This window comes from Euphorbia lathyris, chromosome 7 (assembly GCF_963576675.1).
Source record: "Euphorbia lathyris chromosome 7, ddEupLath1.1, whole genome shotgun sequence".
NCBI lineage: Eukaryota > Viridiplantae > Streptophyta > Magnoliopsida > Malpighiales > Euphorbiaceae > Euphorbia > Euphorbia lathyris.
The window spans coordinates 4,216,496-4,243,869 of NC_088916.1; the positions used below are offsets into that span (position 1 = coordinate 4,216,496).

General features: G+C 37.9%; 1 pseudogene; it reads right to left on the bottom strand.

The window, feature by feature from the left end:
• Positions 1 to 1,705: 1,705 nt before the first annotated feature.
• On the bottom strand, positions 1,706 to 26,445 carry LOC136235979 (uncharacterized; annotated as a pseudogene).
• Positions 26,446 to 27,374: the final 929 nt, after the last annotated feature.

Here is a 27,374-nt window from a genome sequence, read left to right on the forward strand (position 1 = left end):
TGAGGTTTTTGACAAAGGGTGATGAAGATCCGGCTCGAAATAGAGCTGGTATGATTCGAATCGCGAATCAGAAGATTTGCCCTATAGATTCAGCAAGAAATAGAGCTGAATCGAATTGTACAAATACGTAAAATTCTAATAATAACAGTGGTTTCAATATAGAACCCTCAAAGTTAGTAAGGTACTATGATTAGGTAGATAGTTCAAATGTTGACAAATCAAGAGATCAAATGTTTCGAGCTCGCATCTTGTTTTCATTGTCCAGATTATAGAAATCGAGGCCTAAGCAAAAGACAATAAGAAACACTAAATTACTAATCATATAGACATCTAAAATACCATACAAAGAAAAAAGAAAGCCAAGATAGGGTACACTTGGAATCAATGTATACTGCTGATAGTTGTGAAGGGCGCAAGGTTCAGGCGTGCGTCCGAGCGACACGTAACGCACCAAAACAAAATAATGTATCAAATTACAAATAACAACACTTAATATTTCTAAAATGACACAAATAGACCAATAACAACAATTTTAATCATCAAGCAAGATTAGTAAACTCTTTAGTCTTTATAGTCCCTATTTAACATCAAAGTCACCATCGTCTCCTCCATCATCATATTCTTCTTCAAGGTTCTCAATCTCATCATCATCTTTTTCTTTCTTTTTCTAATTTAATTCGAGCCCCTTAATCCTAAAGATTTCCTATGGCCGTGATTAGAAGCTGAAACAACCCCTAAAAACCTCTACAACAGCGCCTAGGTGCACCTTGAGCCAAGGCACACAAAGGTGCGCGCCTGGCTGACATCGCCCTCCTCATACCTAAAAAAGCCCTAACCTCTACGCCTTGCATCAGGCGTGCCTTTGACAACTATGATACTGCCAGTTGCACTTGTTATTAAGTGCAGATGATGATTGCCAATTACACATGAGAATTTGCTACAAATGTAAGATTACTACACTACACCATGACCTGAAGGTTAAAAATTTAAATCATGAAACAGCCTCCTAATGATGCAAACAAAAGAGCCTATAAATAGCTCTCTCTCTCTCTAGAATAGCAGCATAGAAAAACGGTCCTTACATAACTATCATAGTCTTCAAACACACACATCATAAACAAATGACACATGAAGGAAATTGAATTTATTGAATAACAGAAACAAACCTACAATGTAGAAATCCTCATGAAAGCATAACAACCACATTAGATGGTCAACTAATCATCACAAGTATAATTGCATCTGTCCTCTAATAAACATCTCTCATACAAGCTTGGTCATAATAGGGAGTCTTTATAAATCCAGCCCTCCCAAAAACCCACAAAATATATAGCCATCAGTTACTTAAAACTTGGGGCACTTACCCCCAATGACTTTCTTTCCTTTCTTCTAGAAAAAATATAATCAGAAATTTTCAGAAATTTTGAACAATATGGGAAAATTACACATTGATTTTGATTTAATTCCCTTTCTAAAATTTTACCCCACATATACAATTTTTTCCATTGGTAACATTAAATTCTTCAACTCAGAAAACCCAGTGTAATTGACTGATTACTAAATACAAAAGAAACCAATCAAATGCTGCATCTTGTCAAAAAAAACAAAATCAGATAAACAGAGCAGAATCATGAAAATAACACAAAATCAGATAAACATAGAGAGCAAAATCATGAAAATAACACGAGAGGGGAAGTTCATAAATATTAAAGAAGGAAAAAAGGAGTGAACTGTCATATTTTGCTCTCTAAACTCAAGTCTTTTTTTCAAATTCATTAGAAAATCAATAGGGGTTAATTTACAATCAGATTTCTATATTATGACAACAATCCTATTGAAAAATCAAAACTCAGAGATCTTTCTACTTTATGCCAATACAGAACCTTAAATATTGAGGAGTATGAGCACATAACGGCAGAAAAGGGAAGTGAGCTAACCACTGAACTCTGAATAGCAGGAGGAGCGATGATCATGAATGAGTAGCAGAAGTAGCATAGACAGTTGACAAGGGTGTTCCGGTCGAATTTGGGAGAAACAATCTTCAAATTGGAATGAGTCTCAGCATTAAAACAAGCATGGCAGATCTCTATTGAAGTTGCTTCTAATGCTGATTGCAATTTCGTTTTCATTCTCTGTGCCCTTGACATCAACGTGTTTGCTCCTCGAGAACCCATTTCCTCAATCTCTCTTTAGTTCCACTTTTCAATCCGGAAGTTATTGGAGGATTTGAAGATGAAACAAGATTAAGCTACAATATCTTTTTGTGACGACCAATCTGGAATGACAATTGCAAAAGATTAAGTTTTTTTCATGATATGACAAAGCATATAAAGATCAAATTTCATTTTATGAAAGGAGCTGAAAGTGATGGGATAGTCAATTTGGTGCATTGTAACTCAAGATTTCAGATTGCATGCATATTCACTAAAGCTTTGCCAACTGAGAGGTTTGAGCAGCTAAGGGAAAAACTTGGAATTTGCAGCCAAAGAGCCAGATTTTAGATTAACGTCACTTTTTAGGATTAAACCCATATTTGCCCCTGTGCTATTCAAAATTTTGTCATTTGGCTCATGTGTATCATTTCATAACATTTGTCCCTCGAAGTGACATATATACTTGGCAATTTATTTATTTTTTTTTTCCGTATAGATTTAATATGTGGATAAATAAACTAATTTTTTTTCTTATTTATCTACATATTAAGTCTATAGAGAAAAAAAAATTGTTATATTTATGTCACGTGTCATAAATTGTGTCACGTGTCAAAAATTGTATCATGTGGCAAAAAATTGTACTCCCGGAGCATTTAGTCACGTCCCGAATGTTTTCATCCAGAAGTGCACAGTTAACACTGGTAGTGAAAGACTGTGTCCATGACAATATGCTCCCATCCAATGGGAGATCTTATTGGATGGAAGCACATGCTCCCAAAAGTATGTTAGAATTTTGGTAGAAAACATCTGGAGGCCTCTGATTCTTATTTTGGTGGATTGAGCACTTGATGTTTCATTTTAATAGCTCATTTTTTTCCATTTTTGGTCACATTAAGCCTCTAATAACCAGAAAAATGAGCTTTAAACATAAAACTTGGTTAACAGAGCATTATTCACTTCATCTACATTCGAAATTTGCATTTTTTAGCATATTGAAAGCAGTTTTTTTAACGTGTGATGTGGCTATAGAGAAACTGTAAAAACCTTATTTCGAATTGTAAAAAATACAGTTTCAGACACAAATAAAATGAGAACAAACTATATTTAAATAATAGAGTGTACCTTCTTCTACTTGCTTGATAAGGCTGCATTAAGGTCTCCATTACAAGGGTGATCCATAAAACCAGTTACTATTTTATGCAGATTTGGAGTGCTCAATAATCCATTTGAGAAAGTCTGAATAGCATTACAGCTGAAAATGCTCAAGCTTTTCAGTACTGGCAATTCAATGGCACATTTCCCACTGTAAAAGCATTCAAGTTTAGGAGAAGATAAAAAATTAATACTCCTCAGTTTTGGGAACACAATAGCTTCATCTTCCTCTTCTTCTTTTTCCTGTTTTGCAACTATTTCCTCCAACCTCATACAAAACGCTACCTCTAGTTCTTGGAGCTGTACAAGACCCTTTACCGACGATACCGAGAATACGTTTCTCAAGTTGTTGCAATTTTCAACATGTAACTTCCTTAGCTTTTGGAACCCAACAATGTTGTCTGGAATTTTAGTGAATATATGCTTGAGATTATCCAGATATTCCAGAATAATAGTGTCCAGATGAGAAAATGTTGTGACACTTTCTTCTTCTTCGAACTCGAATAGCTCATGCACTGAAGCACATCTCTTCACAACAAGTTTTTCTAACTTTCGAAACCCGTCAATTCTTTTTGGAATCTTGTTGAATATATGCTTGAGATTTTTCAGATCTTCCAGAGTGATTTCTTGAAGATGAGAGAATATTGTAATGGTTGCTTGATCTTCAGTATTTACTCTTTCATAGTCGAATATTCTCTCTACCGAATCACACTTCTTCACAACAAGCTTTTCTAACTTTTGAAACCCGTCAATTCTTTTTGGAATCTTGTTGAATATATGCTTGAGATTTTTCAGATCTTCCAGAGTGATTTCTTGAAGATGAGAGAATATTGTAATGGTTGCTTGATCTTCAGTATTTACTCTTTCATACTCAAATATTTTCTCTACCGAATCACACTTCTTCACAACGAGCTTTTCTAACTTTTGAAGACTTGTAATCAAATTCCAAGGAATGACATCCAACAATTTCTCACACTTTGAAAAGAGTAAATCTCGAATACTACTTAAGTCTTCGTGTGGCAGTTGACACATAATCATGAAATGCTCAATGCAGCACATGCTTACTTTGTTCAACATCTTCAAAAACGAAAACAAAATGTAAAACATATTTTAAAGACTGAACTTCATAAATTTGTGCTATAAAGAGCCGTAAACGTTGTTGTCGTGTGACCAAGAGGTCACGGGTTCGAGTCTTAGGAGCGGCCTCTTGCCAAATAAATTGGTAGGGGAAGGCTTGCCCCCAGTACACCCTTGTGGTGGGACCCCTCCCCGGACCCTCGCTCAGCGGGGAGGCGTAGTGCGACCGGGCCGCCCAATGAGCCGGTCCAAAGTAAGTGGCACCGGGTACAAGGCATGAGCAAGGAGAGGCTCTAAGGGATGGGGGTGGAAGAAAGAATGAACATGTCTCATTCCCTCGCTTTAAAACATGTCTAAGTGTATTGGAAACACATCTTACCAATATACCCCAGTAACTCTCTTCATTTCCAAGGTGGGATTCAGTTCATTCCTATATCATCGATATCCTTTAAGGTGTTCCTTGCGTAGGCCTTCTACCCAGAAAACACCCACTTAGGACCGGGTCGTTACACACTCAAAATTAAATATTTTTTGTCAAGTCCTTAATCTTTAAGGGTCGGGATTATTGAGCCCTTGAACTTTATAACTAGAATCTATTGAGCCTATTCGTTTTAGATCCATCACATGTCTTCCGTGGTTCACATGCACAAATTGTTCGGGTTAGAAAATGTTCAATAAGTTTCAACGATAAAGATCAAGAGTTTAATAGAATTAAAAAAGTTGTGGTTCAATAGCACAAACTTGTGTAGTTTAGGGGTTTAATATTAAGGTTTGCGTGTTTAAAGGATGAATCAGCTAACATATATTATATATATATATATGGTTTCTTCTTATGAGAGAAAATTAAATGGCTTGATATATAATTACACACCTAAATTTGTCACTTTCTACCATTTGACACTCTGAACTTATCTTGGACTTAAAACACATCTAAACTTGTCAATTTGAACACCATTATTTACTGACATGGCATCAAACGTGTTTAGGTGGAAGTTTGACTTAATTTGAAGTCTACCAAATCAGCAAAAACGAGTGCCAGAGGTCAAAAAATTAACAAATTTAGGTTCTGTGATAAGTTGACGATGTCAAACGGGAAAAAATGAGAAGTTTATGCGTGTACTTATGTATTAAATTGAACTACGTAAACTGTTGAATAAGAAGTTAGCTGATTATACCTGTTCTTTTATGGCATCATTGGTGAAATGATCTCCCATTTTTGAATAATTGGTTCCATTTATGCACATTTCCTTTAGATTCAGCGAGCATTCCAACAAGAAAATCTTCAGCTGAAAATTGGATTCATCAAACTGTAAATCTTTTAAAAATGACAATTCAACCGGATGAAGCCCACTGTAGAAACTCTGAAGATTATCTAAACCCTTTAGTTCCATTGATTTTAACTGAGGAAATGCAATTTTGTCAGCTGCTGCTTCTTCATTTCCTTTTGAAATAATCTCTTCAATCTCCTCACACATTACTTTTAAACGTTGTAGTTTCACCAAAAGTTTGGCCACATCGGAGGAGAAAAGATTAGTCAATTTCTCACAGCGTTGAACATCCACTACTTCTAGGGATAGAGATCCTTTAAATTCTGGTGGAATCTTGAATAGCATCTGCATTAAAATTGTAAAAATGGTAGGTTAATTATTCCGTCAACCCCCCCGATTCTGGGAGGAAATAACAAAAAAATGGATTTATCACGAAAAATTCTGTCGCTAATATAAAATTCTCATCCCTAATCTTGTTACTAACAGAATCTTTGACAAATTTGGCAGTACAGATTGAAGTATGATAGATTTCTCCATCAATGATTATTAATCCCAAAAAAATCTATGTTTCCTCACTCAATTTTGGTCACTAACCCTGTGTTTTTGGCTCTGCCACTAGGAAGCCCTATGAGAGCCGTGTACGATGTATACTAAATCTTTCAATGACATGTTTCAGTCTTCTTCCCTATTATTTTAAAAAAGTGAACCACTGATTCAGGTACAAAATACTATCGTTACTGCCTAGACGATAAATATTTTCTACAATTCTACTCCATGAATATATTTGTTCACTTCAAGATATATATAGAGGGAAAACCTCATCTATATCTATGGATATATATTATATCTAGACCAAATACATCATTGTTCCCTGAACTTTCAAGATCTTGAACTTACTTATTGAACTTGCATAAAGTGAATTACTAGCCCTCTAAACTTGGCTAAAGTGATACGTGCTTCAAGTTGACCAAATCTCCTCCTACTCTGCCATACAAATAGGGAGTTGATCATGTCACGTTAAGCAAGTTCAGGAGCTCAATCATTTTTTTAGCCCCGGAATGGGCTAATGCTACATCCTCAAAGTTCAGAGGGTCAATCAGTTTTTTAGGCCAAGTTCAGGGGCCCCTTGAACTTGCTCCAAAAAACCGATTGACCCCTGAACATTAAAGATGTCTCGTTAGTCCCCTGAATTAATATGACATGACATGATTAAAGCTACATGGCAGAATAAGAGGCGATTTGAGCAAGTTAAAGGGCGTAACACTTCAAATAAGCTCAAGGGGCCAATAGATCGTTTTAAGTAAGTTTAGAGGGTCAATAGGTCACTTCAAGTAAGTTCAGGCGAATCGGTTTTTTAAGCCAAGTAAACGAAACCCTGAACTATAAATCAGAACGCAAACCTCATCGATGGAGAGAAGACTTTGATCTAATGTTGAAGTGCTTTGATTTAGTGCTATTAATGTCTTCATTTTAGGACAGGAACGTACTTGTATTTCTTTCAATGAAAGCCAATTCAAGAAAACATGAGTGTCAGCAGAGAAAGTCACCAACTGCGGTAGATTAAGAATGTGGATAGATGTTAACATTGGGAAGACTAATCTATTTGTTCTTGTATGTGCTTCTTCTTGTTGTTGTTCTGGAAGAGTTGCAACAATATATTCCACTTCCTTACATACTTGTATAGTTAAAGTTTGAAGGTGCAGTAGCTGCTCAGCAACAGAGGTTGAGAATATCACTTTCTGCGAATTGCAACCTCCCAATACAAGCATTTGCAGATTTGAAAGTCGTATCCAAGATGACCAAAATAAAATAGAAACCAATTCTACATGCCAATTACTTGAACTATGGGAAGAGGAAGACTCAGTCCGAGTTTGAGATTCATTTGGTATTACCTATCACAATAAGTAATAAAAGATGCAAAAACATGTGTCAACAACAACAACAAAAAAAATCATGCTATTTGAAATGAGCCATCAAATATGGATGATTACACTCATAGTCCTTCAAGTACTTCAAGTATCTGGAATGGAATACTAATGCTACAAAAATTAATTTCTTAATATTAAAATCATCCAACTTTACATTTGATTTCTCCTATAGTCTTTTTATTGGATTCTTTCAATAACAATCACTAGAAAAGACATGTAGATAACAAGTAAGCCAGATTTTTATACATGGATTAAAAAATAATAAAAAACACATGACGCTAATTCAACCCAGTCACTTGCATGCATCCCCTCCCTTCTGATTTCTCACAAGAGAACCTAGAAAGGCCAAACTAGGTTTTTTTTTTTTTTTTGTAATCCATGTCCATTGTCTGGCTTACATGTCGTCCACCTGTCTTTTAGGTGACTGTTATTGCCACAATCTGAACAAAAAAGTTTACAGAAAAATCAAATGCAAAATTGGATGATTTTGATGTTAATAAATTAAGTTTTGTGGTCCATTCTGATATTTGGAGGACCACATGTGTAACTAACCCAACATGTAAGGGTTAAAATACACCCATGGAATCTCAACTTGGGCCTTTCTTTATGGCCCCTCAACTTCAAAACCAGACATAAAGTTCTATGAACTTTGCCCTTTACTAACATAAAAGTCAAAATGCAAAAGGCATAAATACCTCTTTGATGGAAGCAACAGTTTGATTTGACGTTGAAGGGATGATTTGAGTTTGTGCAACTAGTGTCTTCATCTTGGGACATTTATCTATCTGTATTTCCTTCAATGAGTTCCAATCCCAGAAAAAGTTACTGTCTTGACAAAAACTTGCCAGTTCTGGTAGATCACTAATGTTGATAGATATTAACATTGGAAACACCAATCTACTTGTTCTTGTATGTTTTTCTACATCTTCGCCTCCAATAATATATTCCATCTGCTTACAATCTCTAATTTTTAAAGTTTTAAGCTGAACTAATTGCTCAACAACAAAGATTGAAAATGCCACTTTTAGCAAACAGCAACGGCCCATCACAAGCTCTTGCAGATTTGAGAGCCGTATCCAATGTGACAGAAATGATATAGACATCTGTTGGAAATTCACATATAATAACAAAACATAAAAAGAGGGTTCCAAGTTTTTAATGGATTTTTGTCGACTGGGACTTCAATGATATGATAATGCAAAGTTTCGAGATTTTTATGTCAAACATTATTAAAACAGACAGACATTTTGTTCCTGTATTCTACATCAGTTGCGCATTAATTGGTTCTAATCTTTTTCGTTTTTGTAATTTCATAATAAAATTAAAGATTAATATTTTTAAATTCTACAAAATATTTGGATTTTTTCTATCCAACTCATACAGAACACATTATAATTTTTTAATTTTTTTTTAACGTGTATACATATCTTTGTGATCTATTAATGACAGGTGATTAACTAGAGTACGTATGCAGTGGAAATGACACGATTAATCACTGCAACACACAGTTTGATGAATTAGTTCTGAAGTTGACCCAACTTGTCAACGTGAGGGGTAAAATTGCTCTTGGTTGCCAACGTTAAGGGTAAAATTGCACCTTTTTAGACAATAGGGGTAAAATTGCTCTCGGCTGTCAACGATAAGGGTATTTTTGCACCTTATCCCTTTATATAATGTACAAATATGAATAATTAATAATGAGAAGATGAAATACTAGGTAGGTAAGTAGAAATTCTACAATACTCCTCGATGGGGAAAGTATATATCCCGCTTTTTAATTGATCGAGTGTATTACTCCAGGAGTTTAGTAGAAATTCTCGGTAGAAACGCACCTTGCCGGGGATAACGGATGAGTTGGTGGCTGCATTATCTATGTCTACCCACAAACCTTTGAGTTCGGGCAGACTTTGTATTCCCAACTTGATTAGATTAGGAAACTCAACCTCATCATCCTCTTCCTTCCGGTAAAACAATCCATCCATTCTTTGGCAGCGATATACATCTATACTGCGGAGTTGACTCAATATTCTAGCCATGGACACCGGAAACAAGTAGTTCAAATTGTCACATGATGATATTGTTATGTCTCTTAGGTTACTAAAACATGGGAGCTGTGAACTACTTGAGATGTGGCTTACGTTCACCAAGTGTTGTAATGTCGGACATTCCATTATTGATATCCTCTTCAACTGTGGAAAACCATCATTTTCTAACTCATGCCACACACTCTTCAAATTCCTCACACTAAACAATATCAGATTTTCAGTTTTCTTCAACAGTACACATATCCCACTCCTTTTAATCACGCTCACATCCCCTTCAAGTCTCAACCTGTCAAACCCGACCCCAAACGACATCGGGTATGAACAGAAAACAGGATAACGAACTTCTAACAGGCTAAAAGCCGAATGTATTTTCTAATAGATAAAAATTTAATCGGACTACCTAACATTTATTTAAATACTTGGCTTGGACTTGATAATTCTATCAAGCTTCCTACGTATCCCGGACGTCTTTTAATCCTTAAGTCGGGAATCAAAGCCACGTAGTTCTACCGATATTGAAGAACTATATTTCCTAATACTTAAACTAATAGAACATTCATAACCTTATCGTGATAATACAAATATTTCAATTATACATACCAATAATGTATCAAATAATGTATCCGAATTCAAGTAATCTAAAATAATTTGAATGAACTCAATGTCTCACTATGTCCATCAATTTTAACTTGACAAATATATATGAAACCTCCAAAACTCTAATATAACTTAATTTCAAAAATTAACATATTTCCTTAAATCTTAGGAATTAAGCTATTTTGAATATGTTCAAGATCCAAGAATTAAAATTACTTTACGAATTATTTAGTCTTTTTATTTTAATCATCTTCACCAGGAATCTTATAAGTCATCAGAATACTAATACCGAAAAAAAATTAAACTTACCATATGAAAGAAAGAGTGTACCAACATAGTCCTTGCAAATGTAGGAGCTCAAATATACGGTTGAAAGAAAACATTAAATCGATCAATAAGTTACTGAATCAGGAACAAATTTGGTTTCCTTCGCCCAACCTCCGACCAATAGCTAAAACACCTTGTTTACTCTGATTTTGAACCTACTCAATGGTTATTTAGCCTTTTGAGTCCACTGCCAGAATCAGATTTGAGGAAAAATACCAGAACATGCTCAAGTAGAAGTGACATCTATGTGTACGAAATCGACTCTCTCTCATAACTCTTCTAAAACATGATTTCTCCCTCTCAAAATAAGATGAGCTTGTAATATGGGATTAAGGCTTCATTTTGATACCAAAAACACGAAAAACAGAGACCGAACGGGGAAGAACGGAAGTCATCGTCGTTAGATTGGTGAAGGAGGCGTTGAAATGAGTATATGAAGAAGATGAAGTTCCCCTTCAAGAGGAAACTACATATTCCTATATAATTAGTTAAAATTCCCCCATAGTCCTCTCACATTTCTTTAATTTATAATTCTCTCTTATTTTATTTTTTTTTCTCCTTCTCCAAGTCCCTTTTTTTTTCGTTATTTATATATCAAAATTGTAGGATGAATAATCCATGAAATTATAATTTAAGGACACTTTTATCATCCATAAAAATTAAATTTCACAAATCAAAATACATGTAGCTTCATGCAAATAAAGGACACATGGCCATTATAATTTAAGAAATTAGAGATACATGGAGCATCATAAATCATAGCTTAAGGACACATGGACTCCATGCAATGAAAATTTAATAACTTAAAGACACATAAAAATTATGATCTAACAACTTGAAGACACATGGAGGAAGTATTCTTAACCTTTCATATCCTTATTATTATTATTTTTAATAAAACTCCAAATAATGCTTTGTGTCATAGTTTAAATTCATTTATCATCTAAAAATGAATAATAAACTCATTGACATTTTAAAAATAATTTAGAGTCTAACTATCATTACAGAAATATCGTAACCAGTCACCGAAAATTCATCGTTGTGATCCGTTACACTGCTCTTATAAACATAAATGTTACAAATTATAATCGGTCCACACGAAATCGTTGCTTTTGCTTGAAATCATTATTCTTTTTATCCTTAATCCCCACCATTATTTTCCTTTCCTATATTTATTCTCTTTCTCCCTTTTATATTTTCAATTTCTTAGACTTCTTTCCTTTTTTTCTTTCATTTCCGTTTTCTTTTTATTAATTAATTAATTTTATTATATTTGTTTTTTTATAAGAAGTAATATATTAATTAATTAATATATCTCCTTTCTTAGAGTTTTGATACATCCCTGGATAAATATATATCACTAGGTACCCATATGTTATTATATTGCATTACTTAAAGACATATGGCATTTTTATTCTTCCATATGTCATTAACTTGAATATACTTGGGGACATATGTCATTATTTTCAATCACTTAAGGACAAGTGGTATTTTGCATGTTAAATTTAATTTTAATTTTAAGAATGGAGAAAAAGTACCTTAATCCCTTTGTATAAGAACAAAGGCGATGTCCAAGATTGTACCAACTATCGGGGAATCAAATTAATGAGTCACACTATGAAACTTTGGGAGCGAGTGATTGAACAAAGGCTAAGGAGGACGGTGAAGATCTCGGAAAGCCAGTTTGGCTTTATGCCGGGAAGATCAACTATGGAAGCCATCCATCTAATGAGACAATTAATGGAGCACTATCGAAATAAGAAGAAAGACTTGCATATGGTTTTCATTGACTTGGAGAAAGCATATGATAAGGTACCAAGGGAAGTACTTTGGTGGGCCTTGATAAGGAAAGGCATTTCGCGGAAATATATTGACATCATAAAGGACATGTATGAGGGAGTATGCACGAGTGTACGTACTAGTGTTGGGAAGACTGAAGAGTTTCCTATTACGATTGGAGTGCATCAAGGTTCCGCACTAAGCCCATTTCTTTTTGCCATCGTTATGGATGAACTAACAAGTTCACTTCAAGATGGTATACCATGGTGCATGCTGTTTGCAGATGATATTGTGTTGGTTGAGGAGACGAAAGAAGGAGTGGAGATGAAGTTGGAACTATGGAGGCAAACTCTAGAATCTAGAGGCTTTAAGTTGAGTCGAAGTAAGACAGAATATTTGGAGTGTAAGTTTAGCGGCCGTAGGAGTAGGGAGGCAGGGACAATCATCCTAGATGGGAGAGTTGTTCAGGCCTCGGATTGCTTCCGGTATTTAGGATCTATTATCCAAACGGATGGAGAAGTAGATGGAGATGTTGCTCATAGGATTAAAGCTGGTTGGTCGAAGTGGAAGAGTGCTACGGGTTTCCTTTGTGATCCCGGCATGCCTAATAGATTGAAGGGAAAATTCTACCGGACGGCAATTAGACCAGCATTGTTATATGGTACGGAGTGTTGGGCTGTGAAACACTGCCACATCCATAAGATGTCGGTGGCGGAGATGCGTATGTTGAGATGGATGTGTGGTCACACGAGAAAGGACCGGGTGCGTAATGAAATAATTAGGACAAAAGTAGGGGTCACATCTATTGAGAATAAAATGAGAGAAAACCGACTAAGGTGGTTTGGCCATGTGAGACGTAGAGCGCTTGATGCGCCGGTTAGGAGAACCGAAGAGTGGCAAAGGGATGTAGTGGTGAGGGGTAGGGGAAGACCTAAGCAAACTTGGAGGAGGATGATCGAGAGTGATATGAGTTTATTGGGAATTGAGGAAAATATGGTAGTGGATAGGACGGAGTGGAGGGAGCGAATCTGTGTCGCTGACACGACTTGATTTTCACGGTTTTATATGATGGTTCATGTTAGCCGACCCCGAATCATTTCGGGACTAAGGCTTTGTTGTTGTTGTTTTTTTTTTTGTTGTATTATTATGTTTATTATATTTATAATAACATTATTAAGTAAGAGTATCTTATAGTAATCAATTAACCAATTTCTTCTCCAAAAAAATCAGTTAACCATTTTGATATATATTATTTAATTTACATGATATTTAATCAATCCGCCGCTTAAAAGAATAATATAATCTACTATTCGAGGTATAAAATCTATAAAATTTTGAATACCGTCATAATAAATAGGACGTGTCGTTGAGGCGTTTTAGCCAAAATTTAAACCGTTTGTCATTTGGAAAACATTTAGCAAAATCTTGGTTCTTTTGTTTCATTTTCAACCATGGATTAAGATACTTCTAATTTATAATTTCTTTTTAAACCTATCCTAACTTCTTTTAATTTTCACATAAAAATAAAAATACAAAAGTAGTCTCTAAATTATATCCATATTATTCAACCAATTATTCATCCACTAAAACATATAATCTAATCTATTATTAAGGTATAAAGACTAGAAATTTTAGACACGGATGTGACACACCCCATTCTCTGAATTCATGCTATCTAATACTGGTGTTCTTTCCTTTGCAAAAAGATTGATCATTATAACAATTCTAAATCTAGCTAGATTTGCCAAGACAGACCCTTTAGGCAAAAAGGAGGGTCCCGGTACAGAAATTTGTAGTGATGTTAAAGGCAGAGATTCTAATTCATCGAGGCTCGCGTTGACTTGGCCTCCGATACCACAATAATCTTCCTCAAATTCAACACTACTATCACTATCATAGTATACAGAGGATTCCCATTCCAAAAAGCCGTCAGAATATAGTTCTTCAAGATTGGACAGCCTTGATAATACACCTCTTGGAATGTATCTAAGTCCTGACATACGCAAGTCGAGCAACCTCAACTTTCCCATTGATCCTACTTCCTTTGGTATCATTGGAAAACTTTTGTCTCTAATTGTAAGAATTTCTACATTTCTAACATCTCCAATCTCTGCCAAATCAGAAAGATACAAGGTTCGAAGTTTCTCTAGGACAGGAAGTGAATCTGGCAGCGATGGAATATCCAAATCTAGAACTTTGAGCTCTTTCATCCCTTTAAAGAAGTTACCTGGAAGCCTTTTCGATCCTTTCTGGTATTCAAGTCGTACAAGTTCAAGCTTTGGGCAGTTCAAATCGGAAGGGTGCTCTTTCATCTGCTTACACCGTAATGAAATTGCATGGCAATCTTCATACCTATCTGTCTCTGGCCACCTTTTCATTTCATCATTGCAACTTACAATATATGACTTCTCCTTGGAGGCAATAGATATGGCCATATCACGAACGACATCATGCATTTTGACATACTGATCATGGTAACCTTTATTGCTATCAAGCAACAAAAATGATTCTTTGAGTTCATCAACAAGCGCATGAACTCTATGCCTTGCTTGTTGGATGCTTTCGATGTTTTCAAGCAAACGTAGACCTATTCCATATCTAACCAAATCTTCAACTCGAATATTATAATCTTCAGGAAACAAGCAGCAAAGCAAAAAGCACGACTTGGCTTCTTCACGTTCCAAGAGATCATAACTTAATTCAAGCCTCGAATACACTTTCCCCATCCCGGAGACGCCTTTGAGGTTAGACCTCCGAAGTTGATTCAGTGCATCGAACCAAGCACTTTTGCCCTTTTTCTTTAATGCGAAAATTCTTTTGGCTTCCCATTTTGTTGCATTCATCTTCCCTTCGCGAAGTCAAAACAATCTTGCACTTGATCTTACTCTCATCAGCTGCAGGGATTCCTATTTCTTCGAAATCTATCTCATTCCAAACATCATCCAATATCAAAAGTATCCCTTTTTCACAATTGACGATTCTTTCATGCAGCTTAAGTGCTCTTCCCTTCTCAGTATCATCTTTAAGTTCCAATCCGAGGCAAGACGCAATGTCACCTTGAATCTTTTTCATGTTAGGATTTTGGGACACAACTGACATGGCAACTTCACCAAATAACTTCTGAGTTTCAACAACTTTAACTACTTCCTTTACCATTGTGGTTTTACCGACACCTCCCAACCCACAGATACTCATCATACTCAAATTATCATCTGTCAGAGCCTTCAATACATCTTTCATAAGTGATACCCTCGAACCGAAATCCTTGATGCCTTCAGCACTGAAGGTTGATCCCAGAGCTGGTGGAGGACGTGGACAAGCAAATTCACTAAACTGAAATTTCTCAGCATCTTCGAGCAGAGCAACAATATCTTGACTCATCTTTGTAGCTTTCCTACTCAAGGAATGAAGTGATTTTGGATTTCGACATGGGCCACTGAAGCATTTTTTCTTCCTTTCAATCTCCTCATCTTCTAGAAACTCTGTGGCTTCTCCATGGACAGCATCAACCTGGTGTTGCCATGTTTTAACCTCAGGAGGAGGATCGTGCAAATTCCTTTCAGCATGATTTACTTGTAGGTCTACTCCAGTCTTCTTATCATGCAGCTTCTGTAGCTTTGTTTTCAGATTGTTGATGTTACGATCGTAGAAAATCAAGTAGCCTATCTGCCGTCCTATAGGGTCCACTGTGTATTTTGCAATTTCTCCAGCAATTGAGGTTACAATGGCAGCAAGAAACTCCATGTCTATGATCAAGACCTGAAATAAATGACAATACTGAATAAGATTTAGCTAGAGTTTTAAGCAGTTAATAAAAAGGGATAAAAGGAAGGAAAGAAAATGCATCCAACAAAAGAAGCTAATACAGTCTCCTCAGTACTTGAAAAATTGAAATCCAAATCAGAAGCCAATACATCTCTCTCGATACCTCCTACAACCCCTCACTAACTCTCTCTCTCTCTCTATCCACAACAACTCTCTTCTGATTTTGTAACAATAAAATCACTGAAGTAGCACATATGAGACATAAAGTAACTATGGCTGATAGATAGATGGATGTACTTACTTTCTAACATCAGAAGAGATTTTGAAAGTAAATTATATATGGAGATCAAGAAAATATATAAATACAAAAGTAAACTTAGCCAAAAAACACTAACTAAGCAAGAAAAATAATTGAGTATAATATACAATTTCGAAAATGATACAAATTAATTGCCGTTTCAAAATATTTCTTTCTTTACTATTATTACTAGGATAAACAATTTAGTAGTCCTTACGCATTTACATATTACAGTTGTCTGTCCCTGTGCTTTTTGAAATAATTACAGTCCCTAAGTTTTGTTTCCGTTAAATTCTGCAGTACTTCTATTAGAATCAATAGCTAAATTGGTGCTGTTTGATAAAACTGAAAATTAAGTGCTGAAAAAATAAGTACTGAATTTTAAGTGCTGAATATTATAAGTTCTGAAAATATTAAATGATATAATTGTTATAAAAATATTATTTGATAATGTTTAACTTAAAATATTAAGTTAAATATATTGACTTATCAAAATAAGTGATTTTTAACTGAATTTACTAATTTAAGTGGTGGAAAAATAATTGTTATCAAACGCACTTAAATTAAATAAGTGCTTAACATTTTAATTTAAGTGATTAAGTGGCTTATCAAACAAGACTAGGGTTGGGGCGATGGGGGTGTCTGGCGAGGCGGCAGGGGCGTTGGGAGGCGCGGCGGGCGGGCCGTCGTTGCCGATGGGAGGCCGGGCGGCGGGGATTGACGGATCTGCTGTTCAGGGGCTGGGCGGGTCTGTTGAGGTTGGTGAGGGGGTGGTTTTTGCCCGCTACAGGCGGAGGAGCGGGGAGAGGGGTGGTGATCGATCTAAAGATCTGATTCGGCCGGGTGGTAAGGATGGGGAGAGGCCGGTGGTGGGGCTGAGCGATGGGGTGGTTGGCGAGAGGGAGCCGGGTCTGCCTAGGGTTAGGAATTCGGCGGGAGAGGGGAATGTTGGGTCTCTTGACTCCGCGCGGCCCGCGGGGGAGCAGATTCGGATGGCTGGATCCGATGCTATCCGTATTGGCGAGGGCGAGGTTGCGGCTCGCGTCCTGGAGCTGGCGGCTAGGGTTTCGTCAGTTCAGACGGCTGCCCCCTCCTTGATGGTTGGCCAGGCCAATCTGTCCCCGCAGGATGCTCAGAACAAGTCTGCTTTACAGACAGTGCAATCGACACAGACATGTTTATCCATTCTAAACCCTACCTTGGGTCCGGTGGTAGGGGATTTGAGTACTTTGTTTCCTGGGCCTAGTAGGGATCAGGCTTTGTCCCCATGCCCTAATGAGGCTCAGAGCCAGCATAACCAGAGTTTTCAAAAAGACAAGGGAAACCCTTCTTGGAGGGATAAGGTATTAGGGGTGGTTGAGGAGGAACCCATGATGGAGGAAGACTCTATTGAGGATGATTCTGAAGAGTTCTTTTCCGACTCTGATATTGAGGATGGAGAGCCAGAAAATCCGCTTTGTCCCAGAATCCGTCTTTCCTCGGAAGACAAACGGGTTATAAGATCCAAATGGAAATTGGCGCTTATTGTCACTGTACTAGGGAAAAGAATTGGTTTCAATTACTTTGCCCAGAGGATCCATGCCCAATGGGCAAAGACAGGGAAGGTCACTATCACAGACCTTGAGAATGACTATTATGTCATCAAATTTACCAGTGTGAAGGATTATGAGGCTGTTGTTAATGGTGGACCATACATTATCTCCAACCATGTCTTGGCGCTGAGATCCTGGGTCCCTAATTTTGATCCCCATGATTGCTCTGTTAACAGGATCCTGACTTGGGTCAGATTCCCTGGCCTCCCTCTTGAATACTACAGTGAGAGATTCTTGAATAAGATAGGTAGCCTTGTTGGGAAGGTACACCATATTGATAAAACCACCGTTGGGGCTGTAAGGGGCAAGTTTGCCAGGGTGTGTATTGATATTGACCTCGCTAAACCCCTTCTTTCTCAATTCTGTGTTCAGAATAAAGTCTTTCATATTGAATATGAAGGTTTACACAACATATGCTATGAATGTGGGATGTTTGGCCATACCGTTGAGGGATGTCCTGGGAAAAGAAAGGTAGTGGAGGAGGTGGTCCAACCTATTATAGGAGGAGGTGAGAAAGGTCAGGGGGAGGATAAGAGCTTTGGTCCTTGGATGCTTGCCAAAAGGACAACAAGGAGGAAGCCACGTGCTAAAGCTAATACTAGTCACTCTCCGGATATCAATAGCAGGATGACTTCTCTCCAGATTGCCCCCGAGATCAGGGTCAAACCTCCGGATACCAAGAAGGGCAAAGAGGTGGGTGTGGATGTAGCTTCTGGCTCCGGGTCAAGATTTGAGATTCTGCCTATGGAGGAAGGACAGATCTCGAATCCTCCTGAGGAGCAGTTTGAATTGAGCAGGCCAGGTCTGGTTTCTTCTGAGCCGGGTTCAAATCTGGATAACTCTATTAACCCTCTCTTTGTTGCTAATGTTGAGTCCAAAGGGAGTTCACAACCCCTTCTCCCTGCAAGGAATGACTTGAGTATTGAGATTGGTAATCTGAATCCTCTTGCTGATGTTCCTATTGGAAAAACTTTAGGAGTGATGAAGTCAAATATAAAGAAACCCAAAGCAAAGCCTAAAAAGAACCCTGGTAGGTTGGATTCTTGGGATAAAAGGGGGCCTTCTGGTTCCTCCTCTAGGCTCTCCGGAGCCCCGAATAAATACCTGATTTAAGGTTTGGGCTTGTGTCAGTTGCTCTCCTTTCTTATGGACTTCTTTGTTTGGAATGTTAGAGGTGCGGCGAGCAAGGCTACCCGCATTCATGTTAATGATCTCATTAAACAGTTTAACCCATCTTGCTTTGTTCTTTTGGAAACCAAGGTTAGTGGGCCCAAAGCTAATGAGGTAGTTAAGAAATTTAAGAACTGGAAGTGTGTTAGATCGGAGGCTACTGGCCGAGCAGGGGGGATTTGGCTCTTTTGGAAGCCAAATCAAATCAATATTGATATAATAAGTATGGACAGTCAATTCATTCATAGTAAGGTGTGTTACCCTGGTAATAAACCTTTCTTTGTTTCTTTTGTTTATGCCGATCCTGTTTTGACTAATCGAAGAAGGCTGTGGGAGATTCTTCATTCTATTAGTTTAAATATGACCGAGGCTTGGTTGGTGGACGGGGATTTTAATGATATTGCCCTTTTGAGTGATCAGAGAGGAGGGGGTAATCATTATGTTAACCGGTGCCTTAACCATAAGCATAGTATGGATATCTGCGGCCTTTCGGACCTGGGTGCTGCTGGCCACAAGTTTACCTGGAAAAGGAATAGTGTGTTTGTCCGGTTGGATAAGGTTTATGCTAATGTTGCTGCTATTTGTAGGTTTCCTGAGGTCAATGTGCTCAACCTCCCTTTCCGTCATTCGGATCACTGCCCCATCCTCATCAAAATGGTCAAAGGGAACCGGCTGAGAAGTAGTAGACCTTTTAGGTATCTGGTAGCTTGGGATTCCCACCCAGATTTTAAGAGTTTTGTTAAAGACAATTGGCATCCTCAGTCTGATGTCCTTCTTGCAGCGGAGGAATTCAGAAGGAATGTGGTTGGCTGGAATAAAAATGTTTTTAGCCATATTATCATGAGGAAAAACAAGCTTTTGAGAAGGATGGAAGGCGTTCAACGTTGTTTGGAGACTCGCTTTGACCACAGCCTGAATGGTCATCTTAGATCCCTCCAGAACGAATTAGAAGCTGTCCTTAGACAGGAAGAGCTTCTTTGGTTCCAGAAATCAAGGAAGTCTTGGATTCAAGACGGAGACCGGAATACCAGGTTCTTCCACCTCTCAACGATCATCAGGAGGCAGAGGAACAGGATCGATGCTATCAAGGATACCAATGGTGAGTGGATTTTTGAGGAAGAAAACATTCGGCGCCTTGCCCTTGAGTTCTACCAAGATCTTTTCAGAGAAGAAGTGGTGGACTTGGAGAGTGCCCATTCTAGTACCTCCTTTCCTCGTTTAGGGGAGGGTGCTATTAGAGATGCTTTCCATCCTGTGGACCTTAAGGAAATTGATCTGGCTTTCTCCAGCATTGGTTCCACTAAGGCTCCTGGGATTGATGGTATTCCTGCCAGTTTCTATCATAAACACTGGGACACTGTGAAAGAGGGCATTTATGACTTTGTGTTAGGTGTTTTTGGTGGTTCTAAAGATATCAGTTTGATTAATAAAACTCTCATTGTTCTGATTCCTAAGGTCGAGAAGTCTTCCTCCTTCCTTCAGATGAGGCCAATCAGTCTTTGTAATGTGTTGTATAAAGCTATTACTAAGATTGTGGCTAATAGAATCCGGAAGATCCTTCCTGATATTATCAGCCAAAACCAAGGGGCTTTGTTCCTGGTAGACAAATGATGGATAACATTGTTATTGCCCAGGAGGTTGTCCATTCTATGAAGATTAAGAAGGGTAAGAAAGGGATCGTGGCTCTTAAACTAGACCTGGAGAAAGCTAGACTGAACTGGAGCTTTCTTCTGGATAGCTTAGGTAAAGCGGGTATCCCGAATAACTGGAGGAATTTGATAGAGAGGTGCATTTCCTCTCCGGTCTTCCAGGTGATGATCAATGGGGATATGTCTGATGAGTTCTCTCCCTCTAGGGGTATTCGTCAAGGGGATCCTATGAGCCCTTTCCTGTTTGTGATTGCCATGGAAAGACTGTCTCACATGATCCAGGAGGCGGTGAGTAAGGGGACTTTCCATCCTGTTTCCATCAACAAACATTGTCCGTCTATTACCCACCTGTTCTTTGCTGACGACGTAATGCTTTTCGTGGAGGGTAATGAGGAGCAAATTCAGGTGGTGATGGATATCCTTAATGGCTTTTGTGAGGCTTCTGGTCAGAAGATTAACATCCAAAAATCCCGCGTGCTTTGCTCTAAGAATATGAACAATAGCTTATGCAGAAGACTGAGTGAGCTCTCTGGCATCCCCCTGACTCACTCGTTGGGGAAGTATCTTGGGGTCCCTCTTCACAGTGATAGGGTTTCCAAAGCTTCTTTTAAAGACATTTTGGATAAAACTAACGGTTTGTGTGCTAGCTGGAAAGCTAATTCTCTTTCCCTTGCAGGTCGCCTTACTTTAATCCAATCTGTTAATTGTGCTGCTCCGAACCATATTATGCAGGCATGTAAGCTTCCTGAACCTGTTCTTAATGACCTTGATAAGATTAATCGTCGATTCCTGTGGGGGGAGTCTGGAAATGGAAGGAAGGTTCACCTGGTTCCTTGGAAGGAGACCTGTCAGCCTAAATGCAGGGGGGTCTTGGAATCAGGCAATCAGTCTTTGTAATGTGTTGTATAAAGCTATTACTAAGATTGTGGCTAATAGAATCCGGAAGATCCTTCCTGATATTATCAGCCAAAACCAAGGGGCTTTGTTCCTGGTAGACAAATGATGGATAACATTGTTATTGCCCAGGAGGTTGTCCATTCTATGAAGATTAAGAAGGGTAAGAAAGGGATCGTGGCTCTTAAACTAGACCTGGAGAAAGCTAGACTGAACTGGAGCTTTCTTCTGGATAGCTTAGGTAAAGCGGGTATCCCGAATAACTGGAGGAATTTGATAGAGAGGTGCATTTCCTCTCCGGTCTTCCAGGTGATGATCAATGGGGATATGTCTGATGAGTTCTCTCCCTCTAGGGGTATTCGTCAAGGGGATCCTATGAGCCCTTTCCTGTTTGTGATTGCCATGGAAAGACTGTCTCACATGATCCAGGAGGCGGTGAGTAAGGGGACTTTCCATCCTGTTTCCATCAACAAACATTGTCCGTCTATTACCCACCTGTTCTTTGCTGACGACGTAATGCTTTTCGTGGAGGGTAATGAGGAGCAAATTCAGGTGGTGATGGATATCCTTAATGGCTTTTGTGAGGCTTCTGGTCAGAAGATTAACATCCAAAAATCCCGCGTGCTTTGCTCTAAGAATATGAACAATAGCTTATGCAGAAGACTGAGTGAGCTCTCTGGCATCCCCCTGACTCACTCGTTGGGGAAGTATCTTGGGGTCCCTCTTCACAGTGATAGGGTTTCCAAAGCTTCTTTTAAAGACATTTTGGATAAAACTAACGGTTTGTGTGCTAGCTGGAAAGCTAATTCTCTTTCCCTTGCAGGTCGCCTTACTTTAATCCAATCTGTTAATTGTGCTGCTCCGAACCATATTATGCAGGCATGTAAGCTTCCTGAACCTGTTCTTAATGACCTTGATAAGATTAATCGTCGATTCCTGTGGGGGGAGTCTGGAAATGGAAGGAAGGTTCACCTGGTTCCTTGGAAGGAGACCTGTCAGCCTAAATGCAGGGGGGTCTTGGAATCAGGCAAGCTAAGGACAATAATAAAGTCCTTTTGATGAAGCTTCTTTGGAGAATGTGGCAAAATCCCTCCTCTCTTTGGGTTCGTCTCCTTTGTGGCAAATATCGGAAGGATAGAATTTTCGGAGGTCCGAAGGAGAGGGTTGTCAACTGTTCCTTCCTCTGGAAAGGGATTAGCGCGGTGTTTGATGAGTTCTGTTCGGGGGTTGGTCTGGAGGTGGGTAATGGTAAATCCACCAGTTTTTGGTATGATACCTGGGTTGGTGACAAACCTCTGATTGAAGTTTGCAGAACCCCTCCGCCTTGTGATTTCCGTCCCTGGAAGGTTGCTGATGTGGTGGACTCGGAGGGTGACTGGATCTGGTCTAAGTTCGCCTCTTTCTTCAACCTGGAGACCCTTCTGAACATTAGGGGAGTGAAGGTTAGCAACCAAGAGGAGGACAAGGACAGACATTGCTGGGCCTTAACGAATAATGGCATTTTCTCTTGTAAATCAGCCTATGAAGCTCTTTCCTCTTATAGGGCTGACCCCCCGGTGGAGATTTGGAAGTCCATTTGGGCCCTCAAAATCCCTTATCGTATCAGAAGTTTCCTGTGGCTGGGAGTTAAGGACAGGCTGCTTACTAATGCGGATAGACACAGAAGGCATTTGGCTGAGTCTGGAGCCTGTAGTAGATGCAGTGGTCATGTGGAAACCTTGTGCCATGCTTTGAGGGATTGCCCTAAGAGTAAGAAGATTTGGGAGGGGATTCTCCCTCGCCACACCCTGCCCTCTTTTATGGCTCATGCGGATGCTGACTGGTTCTCTGATGGAGCCAATGGGAAGTTGTTGGCTAATATGGAGCACGGTGACATTTTCTTCGCCATTATCTGTCACCAAATCTGGAAATGGAGGAACGAAGAGTTATTTTCTGAGAAGACTGTCCTTATTCCTGATTTACTTGGTTACTTCTCGGAAAAACTCTCTGTTATTACAAAGAGCTTTGAAGGGGAGCCCCTGGTTAGACCTGTCCCGGATAAAGTGGTCCAGTTAGTTGGTTGGATTAAGCCTAGAGAAGGGTTTGTGAAGTTGAACTCGGATGGCTCTTGCCTTAGCAATGGAAGAATTGCTGCTGGGGGAGTTCTTCGGGATGCTGGTGGCGCTTGGCTGGCTGGGTTCATCCATAACTTGGGGACGGGCTCTTCCTTTTCTGCGGAGCTCTGGGGAATCCTGTCGGGAGTTAAATTGGCCATTCGCATGGGTGTTAAAAGGCTTTTGGTGGATTCTGATAATTTGGAGGCGATCAACAGGATTTCTGATTGCCAGGCTGTTGGTCTGAAGAACCAGAATCTTATCAAGGCTATTTTGAGGCTTCGTCCTGCCTTTGAGGTTCTTAGCTTCTCCCATATCTTTAGGGAGCAAAACCGCGTGGCGGATCGTTTGGCAGTTGCTAGGCATGGGGGGATTTTAGGTGTTTCTACCCTTTCTGTTCCCCCCTCCTTTCTGTTACCCATCCTTCTCGAGGATAGGGTTGGGGTCAGCCATCCTAGACTGATCCCGGGTTAGGTTTTTGTTTTGTTTGTTTTCTTTTCCTTCCTACAAAAAAAAAAAACAAGACTAAATAAAATTTAAAAGGACAAAATTTCGCTTCACCTATTTTATAATGATAAAACATTTATTTTTTCTTTTCTTCCAGATATAATCTTAGCATCTCTAATATATATATTAATTAATTACTTAAACTTTTATATAATTGTAGACCTTTAGTTTAGCTGTATAGAACTTGTTTAATTATAAAAAAAATAAATGAAAAATATTTCAAAAAATATAAAATTAGGAGTCTATATAACATTTTAAATGTGAACTTTTTACCTCCAACAAATTTTATGGATAAAGAAAAAAATTATCAAGATTTATAATAATATTTAATATTAGTTTATGATCTGAACCACATTAAAAGAAAATAAGAAAAAGAAAAAGAAACTCACAGTCCAATCAAAGTTGATTTGATCGATGAGAAGAGGTGACTGGTATCAGAACGGACGGACCGGTGAAGAACAACTAGTCCAATCCGTGTATGAATTGATGAAAGTGAAGCTGATTAACAGATAACGGAATATAATAATTAAGTTGAAGAATATGATATTGATGAAGTGAATAACTTACTGAGAGTGAGAGTGAGAGTGAGAGTCTGAGAGAGGTAGCGATAATTGAAGAGTGAGAGTGAGAAACAATAATTGAAGAGTAGCAGATAAAGGAGTATAATAATTAAGTTGAAAAATATGATATTGAAGAGTAGCAGATAAAGGAATAACTTACTGAGAGTGAGAGTCTGAGAGAGGTAGCGATAATTGAAGAGTGAGAGTCTGATTGAGAGTGAGAAACAATAATTGAAGAGCAGCAGATAAAGCATAGAATGCCTCAACTTAAAAAGAGACTTTTACTTTACTTTTATGAAAGATATTCTCTCCATTATTATATTCATATGGGTCCTTTTCCTTTTTCTTCTTCGTTTCTTTCTCCCACTTTCTTTAATAAAAGATAAGATTTTTTAAAATTTTAATTAAATAATAATAAATACCTAAAATAACTTTTTTTCATATAAACTCTTAATTTGATGTTTACATACTTTAGATAAATACTGAACTTTAGTGCTTTTGAATATATTTGACTCATAATTTTTTTAAAATTTTATTAACTTGTCGCGTCTCAGTCACATGGATGACACATGATTGTCACGTGGCATAAATTATAAGCAAGATTTGCCGTGTCGTTAACATAGCAAATTTGACTTTTGGTTGACCCATCAGTCACCACATTAGCTTTTTGGTAGGAGTTTCACCGCATCAAGCCACGGTGACTTTATTAATACCGAAATGACGACTTTGTTGTCACAATGACTTTAGTGACAATCAGTACACATACCCCATATTTTATTAACCTCGGATGCATTTGACCATCCAAGTGACAACCTAGATATAAATAAAGTAAGCACCGAATCTCAGCTCAACGGAGAAACCGAACCTTCCATATCTTCAAGAATGGTACCTTGCACTTATGGCCACTAAGTTTAGGATCAGTTTCAAAAAGTCAATGAAATTCATTTGGTTTCAATAAAGCCATTGAACTTTTTTTTTCATTTAAGTCTTTCCAGCCAATTCAGACATAAAAGTCACTGAAATAGTGATGTGACACCCACATTGGAAAGAACTTGTTGTTACTTATAACATGACAACCACGTGGCAACGTGTATGCTACGTGACACCAAAAGGAATACGTTTTTCAACGGTCACGTAACAGTTTCAAGTTGTTGAATTAAGTAAATAAAAAAATATAATTTTAACTATTGATTAAGCTTTTGGTTCAATTGGTTCCTTAACATGGTACCAAAACTTCTTATTAGACCAAGTGATCCAGAATTCAAATCCTAACAAAAGCCTTCTAATGATACAAACAAAAGCCTATATATTGCCGATGCTCTCTACAATTACAGCATAGAAAAACCTCAAGCATTCAAAATGCTCCTTATATGACTATCATAGTCTTCAAACACATCATAAACAAATGACATGAAGGAAACTGAATTTATTGAATAATAGAAACGAACCTACAATGCTGGAAGCGTATGAAAGCATAACAACCATATTAAATGGTCAACTAACCATCACAAGTATAATTGCATCTGTCCTCTAACAAACATCTCTCGGACAAGCTTTGCCATAATAAAGAGTCCTTATAAATCCAGCCCTCCTAAAAAGCCACAAAATACAGGCATCAGTAACGTAAAACTTAGGGCAATTACTCCCAATGACTTTTTTTTTACTTCTAGAAAAAACATATCAGCAATTTTCAGAAATTTTGAACAATATGGCAAATGACTCAGGGATGTTGATTTAATGCCCTTTCTAAAAAATTACCCACATACAAAAAAAAAAAAAAATTCCATTTGGACAATTAAATTCATCAACTCTAATAAGAAATTATGCTCCGAAGACCCACTAAAGTTATAATTGTAGTTCACTGATTATTTAAAACAAAAGAAAGCAATCAAGAACTGCATCTTAATAGCATCCTCACACTTGTAAAACGAAAAAGAAAAAAACAAACACAGAACAGAATCATTAAAATAACATAAGAGAGGAAAGGAAGTTCATATGTAAAAAGGGAAAAAAAAAAGAGTGAATAGTCATATTTGTCTCTCTAAACTTCCTGTATCTTCTTCAAATTGATTACAAAATGAAAAGGGATTAATCTTATAATCAGATTTCTAAGATTTTGACAACAATGTTATTGTAAAATCAAAACTCGGAGATCTTTATACTTTATGCCAAGAATAGGAGTACAAAAGGAAAGTGAGCTAACCACTGAACTCTTTTTTTTTTATCTTACATGAGGATTAAGAAACAGCAAAAACGAAGGCAAAAGTAGGCCAAAAGGCACAGCAGCACAAAAGGAAAGTGAGCTAACCACTGAACTCTGAATAGCACGAGGAGCGATGCTTATGAATGGGAAGCAACAGCAGAAGCAGATGCAGCAGTAGCTTGTTCCTCAAGAGGAGTCTTGGCTACAATGGAGAGAGCATGCAATCCAGATTGTAGCTCATCAGAGAGTGCATCATAGACCATGCGATGACGATTGACAAGGGTTTTGCGATCGAATTTGGGAGAAACAATCTTCAA